This window comes from Physella acuta, unplaced genomic scaffold (assembly GCF_028476545.2).
Source record: "Physella acuta isolate Inbredline_101_S28 unplaced genomic scaffold, ASM2847654v3 ptg000150l, whole genome shotgun sequence".
In the NCBI taxonomy this organism is placed as follows: Eukaryota; Metazoa; Mollusca; class Gastropoda; family Physidae; genus Physella; species Physella acuta.
In genome coordinates this window covers 357,042-373,909 of record NW_026731669.1, presented here as the reverse complement: position 1 = coordinate 373,909, position 16,868 = coordinate 357,042, and the positions used below count along the sequence as shown (strand labels likewise).

The 16,868-nt window shown below is 32.0% G+C and overlaps 1 long non-coding RNA gene across 1 annotated transcript; it reads left to right on the top strand.

Moving 5' to 3' along the window:
- Window positions 1–388: 388 nt before the first annotated feature.
- LOC131935606 (uncharacterized) lies at window positions 389–15,389 on the top strand. The gene is made up of 4 exons (XR_009385956.1): window positions 389–490; window positions 10,798–10,909; window positions 13,965–14,030; window positions 15,236–15,389. It is a non-coding gene; the product is annotated as an uncharacterized LOC131935606 (long non-coding RNA).
- The last annotated feature ends 1,479 nt before the right edge of the window (window positions 15,390–16,868 follow it).

The following is a 16,868-nucleotide window of genomic DNA, read 5'->3' as shown; positions in this document are numbered from 1 at the left end:
AATTCAACTTAATTTTGAGGGGGTTGTAGGCTGAGGTGCGACGTTATTTTAGGGAAGTCTGGCTTTTTGTCACGACGTGTGACGGTGGGGAGGGGGTGGGGGGAGGTAAAAATCGTCAAAAAAAGGGTGACATCATTTATTGATACCCCCAACCTATAACATCCACTGAATAGTCCACTTTAAGAATATGGTATAGCAAACACTTGTAAAGTTAACATACAGTTATTCTTTTTTGATAGGTTAAACAAAATAATACATAACAGCCATGATACTCATGATACGCCTACAGTTTACGTGTCTTACAGTGTGGCGATCGGTTTATTCGTTAATGGACTAATGAGACATTTCTATTGGATGATGATCAAACACGCCCAGCCTCCTAGGTTGTCTGTGATATTCTATAAAACATTCGTTTGGCCACACCTAGCTATTCTCAGAGGCGACCGTTGATTGATTGCAGAAAATTTACACAGAACCAACGTTGCAAATTGTAAGTTGGTAATCTGTTCGTGTTTTATCGTGAGTTTTAAATTGCTAACTAATGACGGGTGATTATTTATTTTACATTATTTTATATTAATTTTATATTTTATTTTATATTTTATTTTATATTTTATTTTATATTTATTTTATTAATGAGTTAGAAACATTTTACAATAAGATGCAAAAATCAATATAGGATGCAAATGCGTAAGCTAATAATGTAGAGTATGTGCCTTAATTAAGAGTTTCATTAAATCAATGTATATTGTATCATTATGGATATATATGATTCTAATGTTTAGCAAATGCTTTGGGCAAGTAGTGATGGCTACACTCTCAAATGTACAGTTTGCAATTCATAAAGCTAAATTTTATGAAAGCAAAAGACATTAAATTTTGCCTGAAAACAAATATCATTATTTTTTTTAAATAGGCTATTGCGAGTATTATGCTTTATGGTTAATAAGAATAACAAAAAAATTACGAGTTAAGTTTACATTCTTCTCTGATGAAAAAGCAAAATATTTAATTGTGTATCTTATTATACATTATATTACTGATTACAACTTAATAAAAAAAAAAAATTACTAAAATAAAAAACAAAAGGGAATTTAATAAAAATAATTTACAAATGATTAAAAACTAGAAAATAAAACAAATTAAGCAAGAAATGTGTGCTTTCATAATAAAATATTTTGTCGCCGATGAAATTTCCTACATTATTTAATTACACTTAAAAGCTTATTATTATAAAAAAAATTCTTTCGTATTTGATTTATTTTTAAGTATGGGTTGAATGAACGGACTGTAGCGCGCTTGACTGCAGATCGAACTGAGTTTCGAACCTGTTTCTATAGGGCGCCATCTGGGTCACCGAGTTCTGATGGGTACCTGATTTTAAATTAGGGGAAAAACAATTAATCTGGGCACTATGTATGTCACATTATCACTTTATGTGGTAAAGAAATAAATCAGTTGGACTATAGTTCACTTATTTTGTTTACTGTAAAGCCGGTTTGTAAAGAAAAAATTAAGTTGCAGTAAGAAAGTTAAAAAGTTAAAGTAAAGGGTATAAAGTTTATAATGCTCTAAAAATATTTGACATAGCACTCAATGGTCCAAACGCATTAGAACCAACCGCGTGCGTTGTGATCTCGTACGGTGTATTTTCAATGAGGGAAAATTCAAACCTTAAAATTTTACATTGACGTGATGTGTTTCGTACCTGTACTACCTACATGGTGTCTATTACACTATCGTCTTGTCCAGTTAGGCAGTTATCATTTGGTCAAAATATATATGTGGTTATTTTACTTAAGTCAGCTTATATCCTATTTTAGACGAGTCCATTGTTAAAATACAAAGATTTAAATATAATAATTAAGGCCTGAAATAGCTTAGTAAAGAAATTAAATTATTCGCTGTTTTATTGGCCTAAATTAGATTGTATATCTAGAATCTCGATCTAGATAGAATCTACGAACAGATGAAAAATTGCTCTAGTCTAATTATCGGTAACTCTAGATGAATTCCTTGTTTTGTCGAATTATATTATACGAGCCGACCCGCGGCATATCATACGCCGCTATTTAGTTGTTGTTTTACTTCTCAGTAATTCATAATCTGTGAATTCGGCAGTACCAACGCTGCCACTGAAAATATTTCTTTAAAACACTATAAGTAGCTCGTTATGACGATAACCCCCCCCCCCCTCCTCCGTTAAAGTAAACTCCACTTAGTTACCCCCCTCCCCAAGTTTAAAATCATTTCAAACTAAATTATCTGCCCCTAATAGTCGTCACTAAACCCGGCTTTGCTTGTAAACATTTAGAGTGAACACAGCTCACTAAAACCATGTAGGGGTGGGGAGGTAGGGAGAGCGTTTGCAGCTTGTTTTCTAACGGCTCGAAGAGGAGAATTATATATATAGATGTGAAGCTAAAAATAGAACATTCTAGGACAAAAATGGTTAAATAAAAAACTCATTTATTTATTGTGTTTGCGTGCTTGTTTTTCATTTTTACTAATTATTTTTGGTTCTGCCTAATTTGAATACTTTTCTTTTGACAGCTTATAGATAGATCTAGATACATTGATTGCATACTCAAATTAGAAGAACTGTTAATTTAATTTAGCGTATTCTATTAAAATTGATAAAAGTGTTGGAACTTTAAAAATTGCTAATATGCCTATTCTAGAAGCTATTTGCTAGATCATTAAGCTTTATGAGCGTTATTAATGGGTACCATGGTCGTCAATGAACGTCGCCATGTTTGTTTTTAATAAAATATTTGTTCTGAACTTTTATAATTAAAGGGGTATTTCTACAAACAAACATATTAATAAACTATGTACCGTTTTTACATGTGTGTATATTATTCGAGGAAAAAATATTCTATACAAATGCGTATTTAACAGTTCTACACATAGAGCAGGTGCTCCAATCTAATCTAACAAAACAGACAAAAAAGTGAAAAAAAAAATCAATAAATAAATTATATACAAACATTTGAATTTTAGTAGTAGGCCTATATAGATAAATACTTCAAGATTGAATTAGATTGAAATTTATATTTATTTGTGTTGACTACTATATACAAGCATTACAATAGCAGAGGGTTGAAAAGGTGACCGATAGATCGAAAATTATATAGACACAGAATCCGACAGAAAGACAGACTGACAGAGATACAAATTTAAAAACGAGAGATAGAGACAGTGAGCACACAGAGTGAGCACCAGGAGTATTTTGCTATATGTCATTGCTCCTCCCCCTCCGCTCCTCCGCCAAGAATTCGCTCCAAAAGGGACCTAATATACTACTTATATGTAGCTTAAAGAACATGCCACTGGATCCCCCAGTTCTTGTAATAAAACATTAGGATAAAGTTCTATCAACACATCGTATAAAAACATCAACAGCGCATAAGGACTTCTATCAACCTAGAAAACAAATCAATTCAGCCTACATTATCATAATACAATATAGTATTTCCACATCATGCATCACATCAAGTTATGATTCTCGCCAACCTAGAGAAGTATCAACATAAACAGCACAGCTATATATACAACATGTTGGTCATTCCTACAATTGTTCCTCCTTGATGCTTAAAAATCCCTACAATCTTTCTGCATATGACCAGGCCTATTGTAAACAAAACAAAGCATATGACTTGTTACCTTCTTCCCAACTAATTTCTAAAACTAACTCTATCTGGACAGTTTCTTCCTACATGACCTACTTTTGACAATTGTAACAATGAATGGGCCGAGAAGTTGTCTTGGAAACTGAGTTTGAGTTTGTATTATTGACTTTGATAATCCTATTATCCAACAATTTACCACAGCTTCCTTGCACTCCTTGAATGATAAAAATATGACCGTGTTCTTTCTCATTTTTTTGGTAAGTTCATAATGACTCGTCTCAAAATGACCTTTTAGAATTAAAGGTTTCATAGACTCATGACTGAGAACAACTTTGCACAATACACGTTGTTTCTTCTCTATTTCATTTCCAGTGATGTTAGTAAAGCCGAATTTTAGATATTTTTCTAAATATTTATGGGATTTTTTTTTTTCATTACTGGTGTGTACTCTACTAGTTGGCGACCCCCCAGAAAGCCCTTTGCGACCCACCTGGGGCTCGCGACCCACAGTTTGAGAACCCATGTTCTAAACATTGTCCAAATTTATGCATTTTTCTTATTTCTTCTGTGTCCATTTTTTCCCCTTTTATATCCTTCATTCTCTCCCCTAAAGTATGTGATCGATCTTACAAAAGCATGGAAAAACATGACTAATCGCTCATATAGTCCTTCGTTGGCCAGGCATTCTCCTTTTGTACAAGTTCATGGTAAATACAATATAGATAAACGATGCCAAAAGTACAGTCTGTTACATGTCCCCTTTTCAAATAAAACTCCTTGCAACACAATTTTATAAGTACAATGCTAGTAGGGCAGGATCATGTGCCAGACACAAAAAAGTAGAGTGAAAATAAATTCAATATAGAATAAACATTTGTAGTCACAAGTTTACAAGCAGAACATACCACAATGTGTGGTGATTATATCACTCACTAGATAATTTCTAGATTATAAAAATTGCAAAATATTATGACAATATATTTAGATCAATAAGTGTGTAGAAAATGCTCATACATTTTAATATACAGTGGCACACATCACAATCAGCTTGTTCATACACAGAACCTTAAACAATATCAATATCGAAATAAACCCGATAATTTAAATGTGTCAGTGTTTGAAAAAAGCATTGAAATGTTTAAGCATTATGTTTAATTGTTGGTACCTACATATGCCCAAATAGAAAAAAAACATTTTAATCATGGAGTTACCCTGGTACTAAACCCATTACATCAACTGAGTAAGAATATCAAGAAACTAATTTGTTATACGACTTATCTGCATTTTTATATCACATAATTTAAATACTCAAGATTAAATTAAACTCATAAATTAATTTTTTTATTATATTCAGGGATAGCCTTCCTTATCCACAACGCATTTTCTTACCACGCTTGCTTAATTTTCTTGTTGTCTCCCCTAGTTGACCCATTTAAGTTACATCTAGGTCACGGCACATCAATAACATTCCTGCCATTAGCAAGCTCTGACCTGTACATGTGTCATGATTTAGACGTCCTGCTTATAATCATGTGATGTATATATAGTCCTTTACTTTTATTTGCCTACCATAGATATTGTACATTAAACATTATATAACATAACTAGCCGTCCCGGCCAGGCCCTGCTCTGGCTTCTGTGAAAACCTTTCTGTTAAAGTCCATTACCTGTGTGTTTATTAATCATCATAAACCCGGCATTGCCCACCCAAACCCCAACCAAACAAAACCTCAACAATAAAACGCAAACATAACGCTAACACAATTACAAATACAAACGAAAACAAAAACCTAACAACAAACCCAATCACAACCACAAACACCAATACGAACACAAAGAAAAAAACGAAAAAGCAAACGAAAACAAATCAAATCCAAATGCAAAACCAACCAGAAACACAAACCCAAAGAAAAAAACACAAATGAAAAAGCAAACGAAAATAAACCAAATCCAAACGCAAAACCAACCACAAACACAAACCCAAAGAAAAAAACACAAACGAAAACGAAAAAAGAAAGAACAAAAACGAACCAAATCAAAACGCAACCACTAACGCAAACCCAACCTAAACACAAAGAAAACACTAACGCGAACATAAACGCAAAGTGCTCACAGTCTAGCGGAATCGCCTGTTTCAGCTTAATAAACGACTATAGTACCCCAACTTATTCATAGTCTTTTGCACTCACTTAAACGAACGTAGGCGCCAAACCGAACACGGGAGGCCCGGGACCCCAAATAGCAACCTGTCTGGGCACCAGAGGACGCCCGGATTCGCTTCACTTAAAGACTATAGTAACCTTTCGTATCCATACTCTATCGTACTGTTTAAAGCGAAATTATGCACCATACCGCTCACAGGATAGCCCAGAGCGCCAAATTGAACCCTGGTGGGGCGCCGGCGGACGCGCCTGTTTCAATTTAATGAACTATTATAATACTCCGAGCTTAATCGTAAAATACCTACAACATTTGCACGTGATCAATCCCCGCTAATTATGTAATTATTTTTTTCCCAACACCAAAACAAAGTAATAAAATGTAAATTCTTTTCCACTAATGCAATGTTTTATAAAGGGAAGTAATTGTGTTTTCCTAATTTATCAAAGGGAAGTAAGTGCTAAAGGACTAAATATAAATATAATTTTCAGACATAATTAGAATTTTTATAAAAGATGATATTTTTTTTAAAGTTGTGTTTAATGAACATGCCGAAAATTATTACTATCAGTTTAAAAAAATGAAAATTATGTCCCAACCCTTTTAATAGTAATTTTTTAACTTATAAATTTAGACTATGAGCACGGTTATAATCTAACACTTAAATCCATCAAAGTATGTCCACGACAAACAAACTTATCACATGTAGCTGTATGCTGTATGAATTGAGCTTTATATATTAGATAACATACTATACTTGGCATAATGTGTAACAATAAATTCATAAAATCATGTTTGTTTTAACCTTTGTATAATTGATGACCTGTCTGACATCTCTTCCATAAATTGTGGGTGTGGCTTCTAGCTTTGCTACTATAATAATTCCCTTGATTTATTTTAACTTGTATTACTATTAGGTTTTCTTGACCATTATCTTCCTTCTCTTTGGGTATCTGTATTATTTCTTGGTCATCTAGCTTAGTATTTTCTCACTATGTGTTCTTTTGCTTGGTTTATCAACCAACTTTATACAAATATTATGGCATTGCCTTGACCTCTCATATTTTTTTTATTAGATATCTGTCATCTAGGTCTCTGTTGGCCTAATAAGATACGTTCTTTCTTAAATTATTGTTATTGGTGTATTTTGATATTATATGTAGTTTCTTGTACATGACTATTTCTGTTTGATCTGCCAATCTACACTAGCAGTGATCTTGGGAGTGACCTGTGTTTCCGATGTAAATCATCAATTAGATTTTTTTTTATATAATTATTGTTACTGTATCCACAGCTTAATATACTTCTTCTACTTTCAGTTTGTGCTTTAATTACAGGTACCTTCTAGTTTTTGACTCATATTTCTTGACTAACTTGTGATTCATTATTAATTCCAATTCATTCAAAAAAAAAAATTCTCCAATTCTCTGTTAAATTTACTCTTAATGTCCAGTATATCTTCTTTATGGTTTGACTCCAACTTTCTTAATAGTTCTACTATAGGTACGTTATCTCCGGTGTTGCTTATTTCGTTGACCAACTTGTTCATCATCATTGGTTTGCTATCATCCGATAGTATTATTTTATGGTGATTGCTGCCATTTTCCGATAAACTTATTGAATCACCTTGACTACCATTCTCCCAGGGGCTTAACACCTAGACTGCCGCTCTGTGATGAACTTAAGTAAACACTAACACTGCCTGTTGTAATTTCAGATCTATTTAACTCTATTTCTAGCTTATGCTTTGCTTTATCTGCTTCTCTTTGAAGCCGTATTTTCTCATTTACTGCTTTAGCAGTCTTTCATCTCCTTTTTTCTTGCTTTTAAATGCTTCTTTTTATCAATTTCTATCTTCTAACCCTTTAGCCATTTCCTTGTCATCTACTTCCTTTTTAGCCTTCTCTTCTTCGTTTCTAGCCTTTTCTACTTTATTTCTAGCCTTTTCTTCTTCTTTTCTAGCCTTCTCTTCTTTTTTTTTCTAGTATCGTTTTCAGCTTTCTTTTGTTTTGCAAATGCCAACCTGTCTTCCTTTTTAATGTCTAGCTCATTCGCTAGTTCTATATATTTTGCCATTTTAGAACGTTTATTTCCGGTGAAAGTTTAAGCTCAAAATGTTAAAAAAATATATACTTCGGTAAGAAAGCGTATCTACAAGCTCTTGTCTAACTTGCTTCCTGTCGACAGTTTGTTTACCGACACGCATCATGGATCGAAACTGGGGTGCGAAAAGTTGGCACGTTGATCAAGACATGAAGACAATGCAATCTAACATTAAATTTGACTTAGTTGGATGCCAAGAATTTTTTTTTAAAATAATGAAAATTTTGCCTAAATTATTTGGCAGCCGTAACCAACTATTCCATCTTATTATACACGAGTTACCATGTTCATTAGGTGCGCAAAAGTTTTTAGGCATGCAATTTTTTTTGTAAACAAAAAAGGTTAAAGTGCTGAAAATAAACCGGGAGTGATCTCTCCTCCTTAATATTGCGAATATTCTTTTATAACACTACGGGGAAGGCAACTCGGGATATAGAAATAATTTTTAATCATTTTTTAATTGCTAAAACTATTTAAAATACAATAGAATCTCGTAGAAACGAAAATTGGGCACCTAGTTAATGGCAAAAAATATGTGCATGATAGTGCGGAATGTTATCAGTACTTTATAAATATATATGCTTTTTTGTTAAATCGGAAACTTTGTAAATTACTACTTCCTGTAGAAAGGAAATTACTCTAAAGTTGACGGGAAGCAGAAAAAGTGGTCTTTTACTTTTATATAAGATTTTATTTATAAGATTTTATTTTTCTGAAACCGTTCTCAAGTTATAGGCTTTTGAAAAACTAAAAGTACAATAAGTCCCACTTCCGGCTATCGGAAATCGCTCAAAAGTTAATACAGAACTGCAAGTTTGATATAATAATACTTATATAAAAGTTAAATAACCTAGCTGTAACCTATTCAAATAAACCCATTCACGCTTTTTTTACAGACATTCCCCCATACACACACTGACAGAATTGCAAAGTCCAGTTTTTCCGAACTTGATTACGTGTGAACCACCGACATTTTAATAAATCTTTATTTAGAACGTTTGTCCGATGAAAATAAGTCCCCTACACTCCGTATATGATGAAGCCCTAAGAAGTAAAAACAGGAAAACTGTAAAAATTACACGTGTTTTTTGTGCACGATTACAATACTTTCTCTATTCTAATATATAAACGCCCATGTGCGCACTTCTCTTTCACTCTCTCTCTCTCTCTCTCTCTCTCTCTCTCTCTCTCTCTCTCTGTGTCCGCAAACTATTTACGCAGGATATCACAATCTTCAGCGATATATGGAGAACTTGATACGGACTTTTGTTGAAAATAATATGGAAGATGTTTTAAATGTATAAACACAATTTTATTTAAAGAAAGAAAATAAAAATAAAGACATATTCGAATGTAGAAACACACTTTTAATTATGCAACCGGAAAAGTGTTTATAATTGGGACAAGAACGCAGAAATCGCTGACGTCACATGTCATACAATTGAAATAAAGTACACAAAACCAATGGCGTCATCATCCAATTTTAGAATATAAAGAAGTGAACTATTTCATTAAAATTTAATTTAGATCTATAGTTTTATTTATCGAGACGTAATTTATGAATTTTATACAATTTCCTCGGCCAAAACTTATAAAATTTCTTTAAAAAGCAACATAAATACTATTGAAAAGCCGGTTTTTTAACTGAGTTATTTAAGCCTTTTAATCAATGCGTGCATTTAATACGGTGTTGTGTTGATAAATTATGTATATAATTTGGTCTTATTTTTTTCTAATAGGTATTAGTAGCCTGTGTTATTTTAAATGTGTCGGGCTTATAGCTATTTAGTTATCTCTTTGCTTTGTCACTAATATCCTAAAACCTTTTAGTAAAGAACATTGCTTTTTGAACAATAACTATTTTATAAAATATTTTTCCAAAAAATGTATACCATTAAAAATATATAGACCGATAATTCACGTGTAACGGGTACCAACGGCTAGTCCTAATATATATAAGCCCATTCGCGCACTTCTCTCTCTCTCTCTCTCTCTGTCCGCAAAATATTTTCACAGGATATCAAATCTGACTCTTCATCAATATATAGAGAACTTGATATGGTATTTTGTTGAAAATAATATGCTGGGTGCTTTAAATGTACAAACTATATTTTATTTAAAGAAAGAAAATAAAAATAAAAGCATTTTAATTATGCTACCGCAAAAGTGTTTATTATTCTGATAAGAACGCAGAAAAAAATGAATTCAAATTTCACGGGGTTAAAAAACGGAAAGTGCACAAAACTAATGGCGTGATCTTCTAATTTTAGAATATGAAGAAATTACCTATTTTAAGCAAATTTGACTTACATCTACTTATCAAGGCGTACGCTATAAAATGTAAATAGTTTTCTCTGCCAAAAGTAATACAAACTACTTTAAAAGATAACACAAATACCAATGAACAGCCGGGATTTTTTACGGAATCATTTATGTGTCTTAATCTGTGTGTGTGTGTTTTTAATACGATGCAGTGCTGACTAATAATTTATTTAAATTTTGTTTTTCTAAAAAAGTAATGGTAGCCTATGTTATTTTGAATGTGTCTGATTTTTAGCAATATAACTTTTCTTTGCTTTGTCACTAATATGTTATAATGCACTAAAAAGTAGAGAAAAAATGTAATTCATGAAATATATAATGATACAATAATATTTAAAATCATATAAATAAAAGTGTGGGTCCCTTCCTAAATATAAGTAAAGGTATCAATTCGAAATTATAGTGACCAACGCATTTGTTTATGTTAATTTAAAAGATAGTGGATTATTATATATTTCAAGAAGATATTTTATTTTTTTAAAATGCATTATTAAATAAAATATTGTTATTAAAACGCTTTTTATGAATTTAAAAAACAAACGTGTTGCTTTTATTATGAACAAACTTTCTCATTAAATAGATAGACACATCGTGGCCTAACTCATGATGAGCAATTTGATCTTACTGTTGCTGCTGTTATGCACAGTTTCTTTCGTGGAATGTAACTTAACAGAAACCTTTGGCAAAAGATGGTATGTTTTTGTTATCCACATATTTTAGTTTCTTTATAATACCTGGTTGTTTAGAGTTAAGATTAGAACCAGCAAATGTTATGGTAAATTTTAAAATGTTTTGGTAATAGTGGTATTGAGCAAAAGTACAAGGCCCATCAAGTAAACAAGCGGAACACAGCTAATTTTATACATAATCTCTATTAATTTTAAAAATCCGTTTATCCTAGGAATAACAGTTGCTTTTAGAGTATATTACCAATAAAAATATAATATTAAAGATGCATATAAAGATGTATTGAGAACCTCTAAGCTTTCACATCAATTCGAATAATATTGCATGACCTTTTGATAGCATTTTAGTGTAGTCGACTCTTAGAAATTATATGTAATGTTGTGACCGCCAGTTATCGCTTCATATGCTGAGGTCTCTGATGCAGATGAGCCCTACTTCATCTGCCCCATGTGTCTTGGGCTCGAACGGGAATGATGACTCAATTTATACATGCATTTAACATCTTAAACCTTACCTAAACCAGAATTACAAGTGTATCTTCATTATAACGTAGCAATCTGTCTATATAATTGTCTTCATGGCGACCATGCGAAACACCATCAAGACGTAAGCTAAACAGACCATATCGCTACCAAGCCCACCCCTGTCAGTCTGGTGAGCTGTTTACTATTGGGTCGAATTAGTGACGGCTATTAGGGGCAGATAATTTAGTTTTTAAAATATGTGAAACTAAGGTGAGGTAATAACACCTTCTGTTTAATCTTTTTTTTTAATGTCGTTCGCGAATTGTCGTCACGGATGGCTGCTTTCACGGGGGAGGGAGAGGAATGGAAAGTGAGGGTTCTTCACGAGCTACTGATAGTGTTTTAAAGCAAAATATTTTTAGTCGAAGCATTGTTAGCGTCGAATTCACAAAATATGAAAAATGGGAAATAGAACAACTAAATAGAGCCGTATGCTACGTCGCGGGTCAACTCGCATATATAATTCTCATGAGCACCATGCGGGAAACCAACAAGATGTAAGCTCAACAATATATATATATATAATTCTCTTCAAGGGGACCTTGCTGGGCACCAAAAGACGTAAGCGCCGCCTAGCAGCCCCCTCTCTTCCTCTCTAGGCATATCGCTACCAACCCCACCCCCACCGGTCTGTTGACCTTTTTTTTTTTACAATCGTGGATTAGGGTCTAATTAGTCACGGCCATTAGGGGCAGATAACTTAGTTTGAAACTATTTTAAACTTAAGGGAGGTAACTAAGAGGAGACTTCTTTCACGGGGAACCGGGTAGAAGTCGGGTGAATGGAGGAGGGGGTTATCGTCCCTAACGGGCTACTGATAGTGTTTTAAAGCAAAAAATTTCAGTGGCAGCATTCGCAAATAATGAATTACTGAAATGTAGAATATATAACAACTAAATAGCGGCGAATGTTACGCCGCGAGTCGGCTCGTAAAGTGCATACTAGCAGAGCGCCCGCATTCCATGCTGGTGACGGTAGCACTAAACAAAAACCGTGATTAGCTTAATCGTAATCATAGTCATAATATACTATTATACAAGGCTAGTGGTAGTGTGTCAGTCCTTCCTTCCGTCATTCCATCATTCCGTCATCGCTATAGAACCAGAACCTTAAAAGAAAACATCAACATATGCCTTGACTTTGCTTTCATCGCATTCTTATACAATTACTTAAGTAGGGTATATTTACATAACGAATTACATTTTTTTCATGTCTGCAGCTTTTATTCTTTATTGCATTAGTCAAGAAACGAACTTAAATAAAATATTAAATACACTCACATTTAAAACATATTAAAAGGATCAATATCAAATAATATTTTGCTTATATACCTATGGTCGAATAAAAGTAATCAATTCAAATGTTTAATAAAATATATAATACTTATGACAGGGGAGGTAATTGAATTTTTTTAAACTCACGCCAAATATTGATATTTAAGTAAAAAAATGTGAATGCATATTGCGCTGACGTCAATTAGGGCATTATTGTTGAAATACAATAATTAGCGTGGATTGAATAAAGTGCAATGAGGTTGGTAAAACACGGATATTTAAACTGCCTTTAAAATATTCCTATATACACTGATTATTATTTTTAATCAATAACAGTTTACACGCTGCTCCTAAATGTCCACTGTTTACTTCTATCTTTCGGTTTGCGGACAGGCTAGGGGTATTATAGTCGTCTACTAAATAGAATCCGGCGCTTCAACCAGATCCCCGGCAGGGTGCTATTCGACGCCCAGGGCTACACTGTGAGCACTATGCTTTTATGTTTGCATTAAAGTTTGTGTTTATGTGATGCGTTATTGTTTGTTTTTAGGGCTGTGATAGGGTTTATGTTTGCGTTTTTTTGTTTCCGTTTGCGTTTGCATTAGTGTTTGCATTTGTGTTTACGTTTGTGTGGGCGACTGTGTTTTCTTTTGTGTTTAAGTTTGGTTTTGCGTTGTGTTTGCGATTCTTTTTTGTTTGTTTGTCGTTGTGTTTGCGTGTTGAGTCTGCGTTAGCGTTTGTGTTTGTCCATTACTTTGTGTTTTTTTTTTGCGTTTGTGTTTGCATTGTGTTTGTATGTGCTTGTTTTAGTTTTGAGTTTGTGTTGTGTTTATTTTTTCGGTTGTGTTTGTGATTAGTTTTGTCCTATCCCCACATAGGTACATGTAAATTCAATTCATTTTTTCTAGGCATATAAGCAAATGTATTGTTTTACATTGATCAGTTTAATATGTTTTAGCAATGTGCATGTATTTAATATTTCTTCACGTTCTTTAGCTTAGGTATGCAAAAGAGTAAACATTTGACGACAACTAAAAAATGAAAGTCGTTATATAAACAAACCCTACTCCAATAGGCCTACTTATAATTAGAAAATGAGTTACGTAAAATCGCGGCATGTGTTAATGTTTACTTTTATGGTTCTAGAATCTTTAGCGATGCAGGAATAACGGATGGAAGGAAGAACTATAACATGTCAACCAGCTTTTTATTATAGATAACTATAATAAGTTGTCTTAGTAAATAAAATGTTTTTTTTATAGGTGCGCCCGATACTTTAAAAAATGTTTTCCCACTAAACCATGCTGTTGGGACATTTATGTGTGCAGGTAAAAATTTGTCCTTAAATGACGTCACTATCCTACTGGGGATAGGGGGTCCGTGAAAATCGTCAATTAAAGCATGCCGCGTAAAAAAATTGCATTTTAGTACACATGTGTGTAAAGATACAGATAAACAATGTATTTATGTTTGAGTTCGGGTGTTTGTGTTTTATGGTTCGTGTAATATTTGAATACACCTATTTGTCCAAAGTATGTGTTAGAGAGCGTCACTGTGAATATAAAAAATTGTTAATAATGCAACTGGGCATTTCTCATGACCATTGCAAAGTATATATATATATACTAGGCATACTGCCTAGGTTCGCATAGGTTTTCAAAAAAAATGAGACATTGAATGATTAATACATAGGTGAGTAGCTGTTATATTAAATGCATAGGGCCTAAATTTAAACATTGGAGTGCTTTCATGTCATTCAAACAATGATTGAATATTCGCATATTTATTACTCGCAATGTTATTAGAAATGCGAGGGCTTTCTTAATAGTATAAATCAAATATTTTATTACATTTCTTTCGCAATTACAACACAAAACTTAATTTATAATAAAAAATCTATTTAAAAAATGCTATAATTTTTTATTTTTGTTTTTCTTAGAAATAGTAAACAAAATATTTTAAAATTATTACATTAAAAAGCTACCTCCACTGTTCGTAGACCAAATGACATACTCTTTAATTACTTTTTCACAAACATGTGGACAAATCTAATGATTCTAAGGTTTTTTATATAAATAAATAAATAAGTAAATAAATAAATAAATAAATAAATAAATAAATAAATATATATATATATATATATATATATATATATATATATATATATATATATATATATATATATATATACATATATATATATATATATATATATTATATATATATATATATATATATATATATATATATATATATATATATATATATATATATATATATATATATATGTATACATATATATATAAATATATATATATATATATATATATATATATATATATATATATATATATATATTTATATACATTTATATATATATATTTATATATATTTATATATATATATATATATATATATATAGAGAGAGAGAGAGAGAGAGAGAGAGAGATAGATATATATATATATATTTAGATAGACATATATACCATTTCTAGATGTTTTTAACAATTTTTTATTTTTTTCTGTGTAATAGGACCAAACCATGTGGAACAACATTTAGGTGTATGAGACCAGGGAATGGCAACGCATGACGTCATTTTTGGATGACCCAGGAGTCCTTGTCAAAAGAAACAACTAATGGATAATTTTGTTAATTAATTCATCTAATAAAAATCGAAAAGAAAATTTTTTTTTGTATATTTATTTGCGATAATTAGGCGATATGTCATTATCAAATCATCATCATCATCTTCACTTTGCCCTTATTATGGTTGCTGGGGGCACCACAGTGGACACATAAACTCTCCGCCATCCACTTCAGTCGTCTGACGCTCATTTTCTTTCTGTGAGAACACTAGTCTGTTCCTTTGTGTCATATATAAATATTCGTCTTTGCTTTCCCCTTATTTTCTCTCTCGGCACAGAGCCTTACAACATTGCCATTTACAAATCAGAAGCCATACCATTCAGGATGTTGGTCATTATCAATGTCTACTCCATGTCTTCACGGTTGCAATGGCATCTATATCATCAGCGATATGTGTGAATTGGTGATGGTTCGTCTTCGGTTACTGACTTAGCTGATATGGTTTTCCAAGGCGGCAGTCTTTGAAACGTTTACCTGCTTAAAAATAACTTCTATGCATACAATTTTAAAAAGAAACGTTGTCTATTTGGAAAACAAACGTCATTTATCAGAATAATTGTATTCCTTTTAAGATTAAAGAAGAAAAAGAAATTCAAGCTACAATTGTCAAATAATTTTAACAAATAACTTACTAGGTTTCATAAATTAAAAAGAATAACACAAATATTTCATATGTGTCAAAGAAATAATTTTTTTTCATTTCACAATAATAAAATATATTATTTTTCTCAAAATAAGCAAAGTAATGAAATTTAGAAACATTTTTACTTCATAATAATCTAAGTAATAATGATGGCTTAAAAAATACGTCTTATTATTTAAAAAAAAATTAAATCAAATAAACGTTGAAGATTGAAGCACAACGCGAAATTTACATACTCCATTTTAATACATTAGTGATCAGTTGATGAATCAGTATGATTAGAAAAATTATTTAAAATGTTGTCTCTCTTCAACACAATTTTTTTTCTTTTATTGTTATCAATACTAGTATTGAAACAACGGGTGCAATTTACAATCTTTACACATGTACTTCTGGACTGCTAACCCGTAAGTCTTGAGTTCGAAACCGGGTTCAAGTCTATAGACCGTCCCTGAGGCCACCCAGCTCTGATTGGTACCTAACCCACGTTAGGGAGAGTAAAGGCGGCTGTACCTTTGTCTACCATTAGCGTTGAAATATCACTTTCTGTTTATATTACTATTTCAGTTACATCTCTTGCTTCCACCCCCTCTACATAACAATAGACACAAACTTAAAGTAAAAAGTGATTTATCTAAACACAGACAACGTTCTTATAGAATAATATTTACAATTTTATAACTTTAATGTAATAAGTTTATTTTTGAAATATTAACATTATTTATTACATTTTTTTAAAAAATTCAATCTATAATTATTTTATATACCACATTTTTATAAATATACAATCTTATAATTAGTGATGGGTAACTAACTTACGTTAGGGAAACAAAGGCGGCTCGGCATAGTGTTGACTACACTTACCCTTCATATTTC